The following is a 12,159-nucleotide window of genomic DNA, read 5'->3' on the forward strand; positions in this document are numbered from 1 at the left end:
GTTCATTTAATAGCCCCAAGTAGAATTGCAGAGCCATTTTAAAAATTCTCCGATGTCCCACTTAAAATTAGCCACCAATGTCTCTTTAATCCATTTCTTTCTTTACATTCTATTTCCAGTACTTACATCTGGTTTTCATAATGTCTCTCCTAAACTAGTTAATTCACCTCCTAACTGATTTTTCAGTTAATAGGCAGTGGCGCTGGGATTTGTCCCCTACGTCTGGCACCAGTGTCTGTTTTCTTCTTCATTATACTCTAGGGAGTCCACAATTTAAGCTAACTCACTTTGATCCACTATAGCATAAAGCCAAAGTACAATTTGACAAGACTTTAAAAAGAAAACGTCAGAAGGGAAGTACAATCCCAAATTTACATAGAATGACCCCTAGATAAGAATTCAGCAGGTCCACAGGTCCAAAACCCTCTCCATGAACTTCTTTAATGGGCAGCTTCAAGGACTACCTTCACCTGGTTTCAAGTCACAGGACAGTTTGTCCCTTCCTCAGAGAGGGCTGTCACATGCCTCTGGATTCCTAGTCATGCCCAGCTGCCAAAATACACACTGGTGGAGGGATTCATGCCACACCAAACAAGGTCTACTTTCTATGTCCCTATTTCCTGGCCTTGGACGTGCCTCTTCAGGCATGCTTGACAGTGAGAATGTCCAGTCTAACAGGATCCCAGTAAGACTATCACATCAGAACAGAAGAGTCCCGATTCTTCTTGTTTTAACAAGCACGGTATGTTGGGGCACCTGGTTGGCTCAGTTGGTTAAGTGTCTACCTTTAGCTCAGGTCATGATCCCAGGGCCTGAGACTGAGCCTTGTGGTGGACCACCTACTCTTTGCAGAGTCTGCTTTTCCCTCTTCCTCTTTCTCTCCACCCCCCTCACCCATGTTCTCCCTCAAATAAATAAAATATTAAAAAACAACAACAAGCACGGTGTGTTATATTTGATTTCATCAGTCCAGTCTTATCCTATCCTTCCATTTCTATCTTCTAACATGAATATTGTCATCTTCCCCATCACATTCATGTCCTCTTGCTGGAATGCTCCAAAGCTCAGTCTTTGGATCTTTATACTCTCTCCTTAGGCAATCTCATCTAGGACCAGGACTTTAAATACCTTTACTCCCTCAAACTTGTTTCCAACCTGGACCTATTCCCTGAATTCCACAACTGAGAATATAAACATCAGAAACAATTCCTAAACCTCCTTTTCCCCATCCTATATATTAGCACTCAATTTACCAACTTGCTCAGAGCAAGAGCCTGGGAGTCATCTTCATACACCACATCTAATCCATCCCACAGACACATACATCCAAACCAAATCACTTCTTACCACCCTACTGCTGCCTTACCACTCCACATTTCAGTCTATGTCCAGGGTGTCTCTGGTCCTGTCCGTGGTCTCTGTGCTTTTGAGGGAAAGTGGGAATGCTCTTCCCTCAGGCTCAAATGTCAGCACCTAAGAGAGGCCTTCCCAAACATCTCATCTAAAGTATCTACCCTGGGGCACCTGGATGGCTCAGTCGGTTAAAGTGTCAGACTTGGGGGCACCTGGGTGGCTCAGCAGCTGGGCGTCAGCCTTTGGTTCCGGTTGTGATCCCTGGGTCCTGGGATAGAGTCCTGCATCGGGCTCCCTGCAGGGAACTTGCTCCTCCCTCTGCCTATGTCTCTGCCTCTTTCTGTGTCTCTCATGGATAAATAAACAAAATCCTTTCAAAAAAAAAGTGTCAGACTTGATCTCAGGGTTGTGAGTTCAACCCCACTGTGGAGCCCACTTAAAAAAATAAAAAGTTAAAAAATAAAGTATCTGCTTGAGCAACCTCCCATCCTCCTCACCACTTTCTCTTACTCTGCTTTGTTTCTTCTTCCTAGAATTTGTATTTGTATGTGTACTCTGTCTACTTCCTTTTCCATTAAAAGTTCTAGGAGGCAAGCATAACGTCAATGTCATGTGCCACTCTACCCCTCAGTGTCTATTGCGGTGTCTGGCACATAGTAGGAAATCAGAATTTATTGAAGGAATGTTTCATATCCTAAGAATAATTGCTCAAACAGGAACCCAGTAATCTCCATACAAACAAGTGACAATTTTATTTTATTTATTTTATTATTTTTTACAAGTGATAATTTTAAAGATATATTTCTACTCAGAGGGGAAAAAACAAAACAACTTGTACCTATTTATTACTAAACAGGCAGCAGATCCTACAGAAACAGCTTTGAAGGCTCCTGGGTGATTCAGTCTGTTAAGTGTCTGCCTTTGGCCCAGGTCATGATCTCAGGATCCTGGGATCCAGCCCCACACCGCACCACACCCAGCTCCCTGCTCAGTGGGGAGCCTGCTTCTCCCTCTCCCTCTATCTCTCTTCCCCACCTCCCCACTTGTGCTCTCTGCTCTCACTTGTGCTCCCTCTCTCAAACAAATAAATACAATCTTTTAAAAAAGAGATAAACAGCTTTGAATGCACCATTATGACGAAATAGAATGTTTAGCTTCTCCATGTAAAATATCTTCATTAGACTTAACAGTTATTTCACTACTCCTAAGACCAGTCATCAGGTGCTGGCTGTTTTTTTTTTTTTTTTTTTTTTTTTTTTTTTTTTTTTATAACTAATGGACCCCTTCAGGTGGTTTCTCAGTCCTAAGAGCAAGGGGACCCAAAGTAGTGTTCAGATCTTTACAACTTTTGAGGCAGTAGCTAATTACAATTTTGAGAATGGTAGTTTCCTCTACCTTCAAACCATCCGTGTTTCAAATATTTTAGCTCAAGTGTCAGCCAGACTTCTATTTTCAGCTTTTCCATTTCTTTGTTCTTACCCAATATTTGCTTCTTTGCTTTGTTAGTGGTAGTTAGTTAACCTGTGGTGAGGGTGGGAGAACAGTTACCACAGTGTACTAGATTAACACTGTCACACTGTTCCTCAGAGATAAGGAGTAAAAACATTATTACCACGAGTCGAGAATGGGCAGGAATTCCCCTTTTCAATTTTTCAAAATGTATCTTTATACTTTTAATGTCCAGGATTCATATGTGCCTGATATAAAATATGTAACAATCGCTCGTGAAATGATTGTTTAAAATAACTATATATAACTGAAGTGCTCCCTCTTTGTCAAAGACAGAATAAGCAATTAAATAACTGATTTCAAATTCTCTAAACTGAACATCTAGGGACACCTGGCTGGTTCCATCAGTAGAGCGTGTGACTCTTCATCTCAGGGTTGTGAGTTTGAGCAGCACATTTTTAAGTAGAGATTACTTAAAATAAAATCTTTAAAATAAAAAATAAAAAGAAATTGAGCACCTGTATAGTTAGTGAGGGAAATTAGATATTACCCCAAATAGCATCGATATTATAGTACTTCAGGGTGTCTTAATTAAGACAAAACAACATTCTAACATCTAACCAAACAGTATGCAGCCGAAATATTGCCTCAAATAGTCTCCCAATTATTAAAAAAATCCTAGCAGTTTGAGGTATCCATAAATGAGCTTTATGAATATACATAAATATATTAGTTTTCTTTACAAGAAACCACCTCGTAAGTAATTTTATTGGGACAATTTAGAAAAACTATGGCCTAATATCCTATGGAAAATGAGAAGAGAAAAGCTCAGTTACATTACTCTTGAGCCCATTTTATTTGTTTGTTAATTCACTTGCTTAAACACAAATTCCACAAAGATTTTTTTAGAGCAGTACCCTAGTATTGAAACAGATATTTAGAAAACCACAAGTTGATCTTTGTCCTAATGCATGCATGTGTGTGTGTGTGTGTGTGTGTGTGTGCGTGTGTGTGTGTATAATGGCATTAGAGTAGTTGACCCGATGAGGCTCTCGAAGGAAGACAAAGTTAAGTCAAGTAATCAAATATGATGTACAAATTCTGAGGAAGGAATAACTAATTTATGATGTTAAGTAATATAATAAACTACTTTTTCATTGTCTTACATTTAGTATTTAAGGGCAGCTTGAAGTTTGGTTTATTTTAAAATCATAAGTCAAGTAGAATCTTCGCTTCCTTTCTATGAGTTCTCATGTACCAATGAAAACCAAATGCTTCACTGGGAACTTTGTTCTTGACAGATGAAAAGAAAAGATTATTTAAGAGAAAAAGAGGACAATTAAAGTACATCACATGTGTTTAGATATCAACATATCTCTCACTGAATAAATAATATATTTTTGTTGCCTATGGAGAATATTACAAAACCTAGATGAGCTTTCTGTTGTGATGCAGAAGTTATATTTAAAGCTTAACCCCAAATACAAAAAGCCTTCTAAACTTTATTTTATTTTAAATTTCTACTCCTTATTTTGGTTTACAATCCAGTTTACATCGAGGAAATCTCTGAGCACATCTGACATGCATATTGAATGCTTCCGTGCTACCAAATGTATGACATCAGTTAATGCACTTTGATGCTTGTGTTGCTGAGCATCGAAAACTTTATTAGGGTTAAAAATATATGATTCAGAGCTATACATAATGCTGTGAAAATATCTGAAGACAAGGACTTACCTTCAATCAGGAAGAGCAGGTTCACATCACTGAAAAGATGTTGTTCAAGCTGAGTCTCCAAGAAAGCTTTGAGCGCTGCATGTGCTAGGGGAAGGCAGGACAAAGGACAGGCCAGGAGGAGGAGCTGCATTCCCAGAAGAAGGAACAGCATAAGCAAAGGCACCGGAGAAAATTAGGGTGTGCTCCAACTAAATAGCAAGTAATTTGTCAATGAATGAGAATGAGGGCTCTGTGACATGAGGCTGATTCAGAAAGGGGGAAAAATTGACCCTGATAGTGAAGAGTCTTGAATATCTTGGTAATGAAGTTGGATTTCAGCCATTGATGACTCCTTAGTATTATCACCCCAGCCTAAGTTAGTTCTAAAGTCTACACACAGGACTTAGTAGAGACCCTGACCAGAGTAGTAACTCCTTAAAAATAAGTGATATTGTTCTATTTCTTGATAGTGGTTAAAAAGATGTGTTCACTTTCTTATAGGTTACCAAGCTGCATAACTTAGGATTTCTGTGCGTTTTTGTTTGTTTGTTTGTTTGTTTGCATTTATTTCATGTTTTTTTTTTTAAATAAGGATAAAAAAGAAAAAAGTTTAAGATGTTACAAAAGAATGATCCTGGACTGGGGCTGAACAAACTTTTGGATGCAATGATCACTTGCCAAAAATTACTTGCCATGTGAAAGGTCATTGAGGACCTCCCAGAGAATAGTTTCAGTAGAAGTGGTGAAAAAAAAAAAAAAAAACAAAAAAAAAAAACAAAAAAAAAACAACTACTCAATTAAGTGTCAATAAAACAACTCTAGGTATTACTAAAGAAATAGATTACGTTTTAGTGTAGACAAAAAAATTGGTATCCCCATAAATTACCTCTTCCCATCAGAAAGCAAAGTTAATATTTTAGCAAAATGAACCATGTTTACAATATAGATTTGAATACCCCCCAAACAACTCTATGTATCCCTGAAGTTGTAATACTCCACTTTGTAGGGCTTTCGTTACTGTTTTTTTGGCTTGCTTTCTAACCCCATCTGCTACCCTTCCCTCATCCTCACCTCCCTACCCCCATTCCTGTGCTTCATCCACAAGGAACTACTACTTCTCCAGGTATTCCCTAGCAAACCATGCTAATTCATGCCTTTGTCCTTTGTATACGATGCCCAAAATGTCCCATGTCCATCCCCTTTCAAGGCCTGGATTGACCCTTGTTCTCTTGGAGGTAATGTACAAGGTTCCAGAGCATGCACCTTGGTGATTCTTTTCTGTTTCCCAAGCAGAGTAAATCACTCTTTTCTTTGTGTCGGTTTCATGTACCTACCACTATATAAGCATCATCACTTTGAAATTCTGTTTTCATGTCTAATTCTCCTGCTAGACTCTTTGATCTCCAATGCCTTGCGCAACACTGGTACAGAATTTATCACAGCAAGGTGATTTATTAGGCTGATTACTTTTTTAATCCAGCCACATCTGCCATGTAAAAGTTGCCAACTGCCTCTCTGCCTGGGAGTCGGTGTAAGTCTCCTTGAGGCATATCTCTGGTTGTAAAGAAGCAGTTTAAATGCCCTTTTTAGTTAAATAAATGCAAGGCTATTGGGTAAAAATTGTCTAGGGAATAAGACAGAATAGGGCCCTTTTTTTTGGTAAACAGTACTGCCACTCCAAATGGATTTGTTGGTTAGGAAAAGGTTCCTTGGTCTGAAGCCAAGGAACTTCTTGGGTGGAAGAGGAATAAAAGACATGTAACTTACTGAAGATTCTTTTCTTTTCTTTTCTTTTCTTTTTTTTTTTAGATTGACATGGTCTCAAGCCAAGGCATAAAGCAGGGAGGGGCTTCAGGTGGGAACTTCTGTAAGAGAAGTGGGGGGAGGGTCTGCCCTGGGATCTAGATTCAGCAGCAGGGTTTGAACAGAGATGGGAGTAAGGCCTTGTTCTGATACACACCATGGATGAATGCAAACGTCCCTCCTCATCCTGCCTTCCCAGCATGGTGGACTTCCTCTGGATGTAAGCTCACTCTTCCTCTATGTCAGAACTACTTCAGGCTTTGCAGATATCTCTACCAATAAGAACATTATGATAGTAGGTCTTGTCTGGAACAGCAACACTGCAGGACAGACCAAAACAAAGTGGGTGAAAAACAGGCCAATGGGAAACTGGTCATATTATCCTCAACCCCATCATCACAAAGTATTTAAAAGTAAGGCTAGTTCTTTAAGTTCCCATGGTTATGGGATCATTCAGGGAGAGAGGAGAGGCCCCAAAAGAAGACTGTGGTCTTCCTGCTAACCCAATATTTGATTCTGAGCTGGTCTTATTTTGAAAAATAAGATTTGTGAGCTGACTTGTACCCTCCACTCTTGAGGTAGGTCCCACCAGCTACAGAATGAATAGTCCAAGATTTTTTTTTTTTTTTTTTCAGGTGAAGACTGCCGGTTTCAGGTCTGTGTTTTGAGAAGATTACTCTGGCAAAAAAAAAAAAAAAAAGGTTAAGAATAGAGGGAGAACTAGTCAGGCAGATTAACCAGGTAAGACTCCTGCTTAGAGGTAATGGAAGTCCTAAATAAGATTAGTAATATGGAGATAATAATATGAAGAGAAGATTGACAGGTCCTACAAACTGATACAGGAGGCGAGAAAATGGTGTTGTATGGCTCTCACGTATTTAGACAGAGTAACTAGGAAAATGTTAGAACCATTAACAAAAGATAGGAAACACAAAGTGTAATCGACTTGGGAGAATTTAACCAGTCTGAAGCAAGAAGGCAGGCTTGGCGTGGTGGTGTCACAGGTGTACGCACACAGCAGAGGGTAACACGGTCATCTTCAAAACTGTCATCAGAATCAGCTGGTGAAAAAAACCAGAATCACCTGGTGAGGATTGTTTGTATAATCCAGAAATTTCTGTTACAGATGGAATTTTTAGATTATGGTTGGATTACATCATGATTGATTAAGCAGATAACACATTTTGCTTTCCTCACACTGCTACAAAACACCCTTCATTATAATATGACCATGGGCAGAAAGTAGCAGGTAAATAATGATTTATTAACAGCAAGCATTAAAATAAAAGGTGTTTTCTTGGACAACAGCCACTTCATGTGGTTTTGTGCCTCCTAAATCAGTGATTTTTAGAAGTGTAAGGCTTTTAAAAATACATTTTTAAAAAATACATAAGGATTCCTGTGCTATTAAGAGTTCTGGAAGGGCAATATTCAGCAATTCTAGGTAAAAATCATGTCTGGATTTGCTTGATTTTATATCCGTTTTAAAGCCATACTCATTATCATTTTGTTTAAAAGGTGCAGGAAAATTTTTTCCATACGAGTAAAAATTTTTAGAATCTAATTCTCTTGTTTAATTTTTTCATTGAAACATCTGCTTTACTACCACACTTTGTGATAATGCATGGTCTCCTAGGAATACAACTCTAACGTATGGTCAAAAGATGTCCCAGTTTTCCCATCCAGATCTATCACATCAGACTATGTCAGGCTAAGGTCTTACACCACTTTTAGAATCAGAAGTAGCTGGAAACCACTGACTGAAGTTGAGGACAGAAGTCGGTACAGAATAAATTTCCAGGGCTGCTGGCATCGATGCAGGGTAGGTGTAATTACTAGAGACAAGGGGAGGACAGAAACTTGGAGGAAAGCCTGTATTTTCACGTTCACAGAAATATCTAAGAGTTGCATTACTTGGCACAATTGGTCAACTGTCAGGAGACGGTCAGAAGACGCGGTGCCAGAGGAGATGGGAGTCGGAAGAGGCGTGTTTGCTCTGGCAGGGGAGACTGCTCCTGCCTTCTGCATACAACCCGGCCGGGCCATCTGAACCCCGGGATGTTCGGGTGGGACTGGAAGAGGGCGTGGGCAGAGGTCCAGCGGGGAGCTGCTACTGGCCAGCTTCCTGGCATCAACCCTGCTAAGCGCTCACACACCGCCCTTCCTCATTAGAAGGGACCCTAGGGCAGGCCCGGCCACCTGCTGCGCAGCCAGCAGCAGTCTACAGCGGAGCACGCCCACGGGGCGAAAGGGCGCCCTCTGCAGGTGGTACCGCGCCAGGGGAAGACTCCAGCAACAGTTTTTAAAATCCTGCGAGTCCCACACCTGCCAACCCGCAGGCCTTTAGAAAATATTCCGAGAGTGAATAAATTAGCCAATTCCGTGCTCCTTGGGGTCTTCGTACCTCATCTCCTCCTTGGCTTGTTTTTGGGGGCATTGAATGAAGCTAGTCTATGCATAACACCAACAATATTACTTACAATAGTACTTTATTTTATACGATTTCATAACATAAAAAGAGTATTTCTATTTTTTTATTTTTAAAGATATAACTTATTTATTCATGAGAGACACACAGAGAGAGGCAGAGACACAGGCAGAGGGAGAAGCAGGCTCCCTGCGGGGAGCCCAATTGGGAACTCAGTCCCAGGACCCCAGGATCACACCCTGAGCCAAAGGCAGAGGCTCAACCACTGATCCCCAGGCATCCTAGTATTTTATTATATATGACTACTTTTATTTGTCAACTTCCTAAAGAGCACAGAACTTCTTAACCACAAGCATTTTGGTTATAAGTAATTAGGATTTAAAAATTACTCCAAGCTCCTGACATTTCTGGCATAAAACAAGTAAACTGCAAAGATGCAGCATAAAACAAGTAAACTGCATAAAACGAGTAAACTGCAAAGATGCAGATGTCTGACCTATTGAAAAGAAAGGTAAAATTGTTGGCTATTTGTGAGTAATTTAATGAACAAACTGCTAAATTTGAAATCTGGTAAATCATTAACATTTTATAAAGCTCAATTTGTTAAATATATGAAGACCAGTTATAGTCTACAAATTTATTTAAAACGTGAGTTTTTCCCCATTCTTCAATTATCCTTGGAACTGCCTTCCAAGCAAGATCTGTGTGATTTGTCCCAATCTTATTAATGAAGAACCTGAGGTTCTGTGAGGCTAAGTGATTTATTTGCCAAGGGTCACTAAACTGTTTTTCTTTCTTTCTTTCTTTCTTTCTTTCTTTCTTTCTTTCTTTCTTTCTTTCTTTCTTTCTTTCTTCCTTTCTTTCTTTCTTTTTTTAGATTGATTTATCTTAGAGAGCTTGCACGACCAGAGGGCCGTGCAAGGAGGGGCCGAGGGACAAGGAGAGAGGGAGAGAAGTGGACTCCCCAACTGAGCCCAACAGGGCTTGATCCCACCACCCTGAGATCATGACCTGAGCCAAAATCAAGGGTGGGACACTTAACCGATTGAGCCACCCAGGGGCCCACTAAGCTAGTGTTTCGGAACTGTAACTTGGCTAACTCCAGGTAAGAGCTCTGTCTGTAACCACTTGCTGACTTAACTCCAGGAGGTGGGGAGCAAGGGAGGGAAGAAAGTTATTTCAAAAAATTTCCAGGATAGGGCAGCAAAAAAATAAGGAAGGTCAATATGTTTTGAAAGTACATTTTCTGTTTTTAGCACGTTAATTCCTCCGTATGCTTCATTTATCATGAAGACCTAGTGTTCGAGGATTAGTAACCATCAGTCTGGAATCTATTGACAGTTGGTAGCAAATTTATGATGTTCTCAATCCAAAAGGAGTGTATGGTCTTAAAGCATATCCCTATGTGGTTTCAATGATTAATTTCATTAATCAATTCTCAATTGAGGCATGAAATCAAGTTTAAGCTTAACACTCATAGAGAAATACTGGTGTTGAGGGGCTGTCCTGCTATCTTCTATTTAAAGACAGCACTGCCTTTTAGTAGAAAATTGGAGCTATTCTCCATGCCACATGTGATCACCAAGTGGTCTTCAAATGTTCTTTAGAATCACAACTCTCTGTGATACAAATTGAAAGTGTGCTGGATAGCTTATGAAGCTGAGGGTCAATATACTTCCTCAGAAATCTAAAAATTAAATCCTCCTAATAAACTGAGAAATCACTTCTGTTATAAGTCATAACTTAAGACATTACATAAAAATACAATACCATGCCAGGTTCTCAAACATTTCTATAATACCGAAATTAAACTTGTCTCCAGGATACATATTAAATATAATAAGGCAATGTTGTGTTTCACAAAAAATCTGAAATATTAGAAAGCTGTGCATGTGAATTACTACAAAGATAAATAGTACTGAAATTTGAATTCTTGCTTGTAATATAGAACAAAATAGAACCCAACCCTATCCTTTTTGTCTCATACCAGAAAAAAATTTTATTTCATCATGAAATAGAGGTATAGAGAAAGTATAAATGATCCACCAGAATATGTTAACATTTGACTCTAATAATATTTGCTAAACTATTAGTATCAGAAGATCAAGTTAAAATGTAATGTTTTGTATCTCAGAGTAAAATTATACTTATTTTTAGTTCTGTTCATATATTTAAATGAGAAATATATTTGGGAAATAATTTTGTATATTCTATTTTAATAAGGAAATTATACATGATGAACATGGTTAATATTTTCCACTTTTTGTCAGTAAATAGAGTTTCCATTTATTTAGTCAGAGGTTAGTGGAGGGCATTTGATTAGCTTATAATGCAGAAATGAAAAGTGGAATATAATTTGATCTTCTGAAGTTCATATACAACTTGTAAAGTTACAAAGTATAATACTTTTTAAAATTATTTTATTTATTTATTTGAGAGAGGAGAGCACAAGCTGGGGAGAGGCAGAAGGAGAGGGAGAAGGAGGCCCCTCTGAGCAGGGGAGCCCGATGTGGAATTAGATCCCAGGACTCTGGCAGACGCTTAACAGACTGAACCACCCAGGCACCCTACAAAGTATAATTATGTGTAATACAGCCAAAAACATTTGTTTCCTTCTTCAAAGAAATTGATGCTAAAATCAGGCTTCTAAAAATCAATTACCGTTTAATATTTTGTATTCAAAACTATAATTTCCAAACAATTAAAAAATTCCATTTGTTTAGATTTTACTTCGATATTAACGAATATTATATTATCAGATACAGAAATTCAAAGTCTTAATGAATTGCCAAAATATGTAAATATTTGGATATTAAAAAGTTATATGCAACTGCTGCTGGGAATACACAATGGTGCAGCTGCTTTGAAAAACTGTCTGGCAGTTCCTCAAAAGGTTAAACAGAATTACCATAGAAGGCAGCAGTTCCACCCCTGGGTATCTTCTCAAGAGAAATGAAAACATGTTCATGCAAAAATTTGTATATGAATGTTCACATCAGCATTTTTCATAATAGCCAAAAAGTGGAAATAACCCAAATGTCCATCAAAGGATGAATGGATAAACAAAATGTGGTGTGTCCACACAAAGGAATATTATTTGGCGATAAGAATAAATGCAATACTGTTGCATACTATAACATGGATGAACATTGAAAACATGCCAGGTGAAAAAAAATGAGTCACAAGGACCACCTATTGTCTGATTCCATTTGTATGAAATGTCTAGTTTGGGCAAATGTATAGCAACAGAAAGGATTATTTGTGACTGCCTAGGGCTAGGAAGAGAGAAGGATAGGGACAAATGGTGAATGACTGCTAATGGGTCTGAGGTTTCTTCTTCTGGTGACAAAAATGCCCTAAAATTGATCTTGAATATGACCATATAATTGAATATACCAAAAATCATGTAG

General features: G+C 38.7%; 1 long non-coding RNA gene across 1 annotated transcript in view; it reads left to right on the forward strand.

Moving 5' to 3' along the window:
• The first annotated feature begins 6,069 nt into the window (after window positions 1-6,069).
• The window catches only part of LOC140608962 (uncharacterized), a 62,929-nt gene continuing 56,839 nt past the window's right edge, over window positions 6,070-12,159 (forward strand). The window contains exons 1-3 of the long non-coding RNA XR_012010958.1: window positions 6,070-6,373; window positions 6,957-7,062; window positions 9,627-9,854. This is a non-coding gene — a long non-coding RNA (uncharacterized lncRNA). The remainder of the gene's footprint in view (window positions 6,374-6,956; window positions 7,063-9,626; window positions 9,855-12,159) is intronic.

This window comes from Canis lupus, chromosome 18 (genome assembly GCF_048164855.1).
Source record: "Canis lupus baileyi chromosome 18, mCanLup2.hap1, whole genome shotgun sequence".
Lineage (NCBI taxonomy): Eukaryota > Metazoa > Chordata > Mammalia > Carnivora > Canidae > Canis > Canis lupus.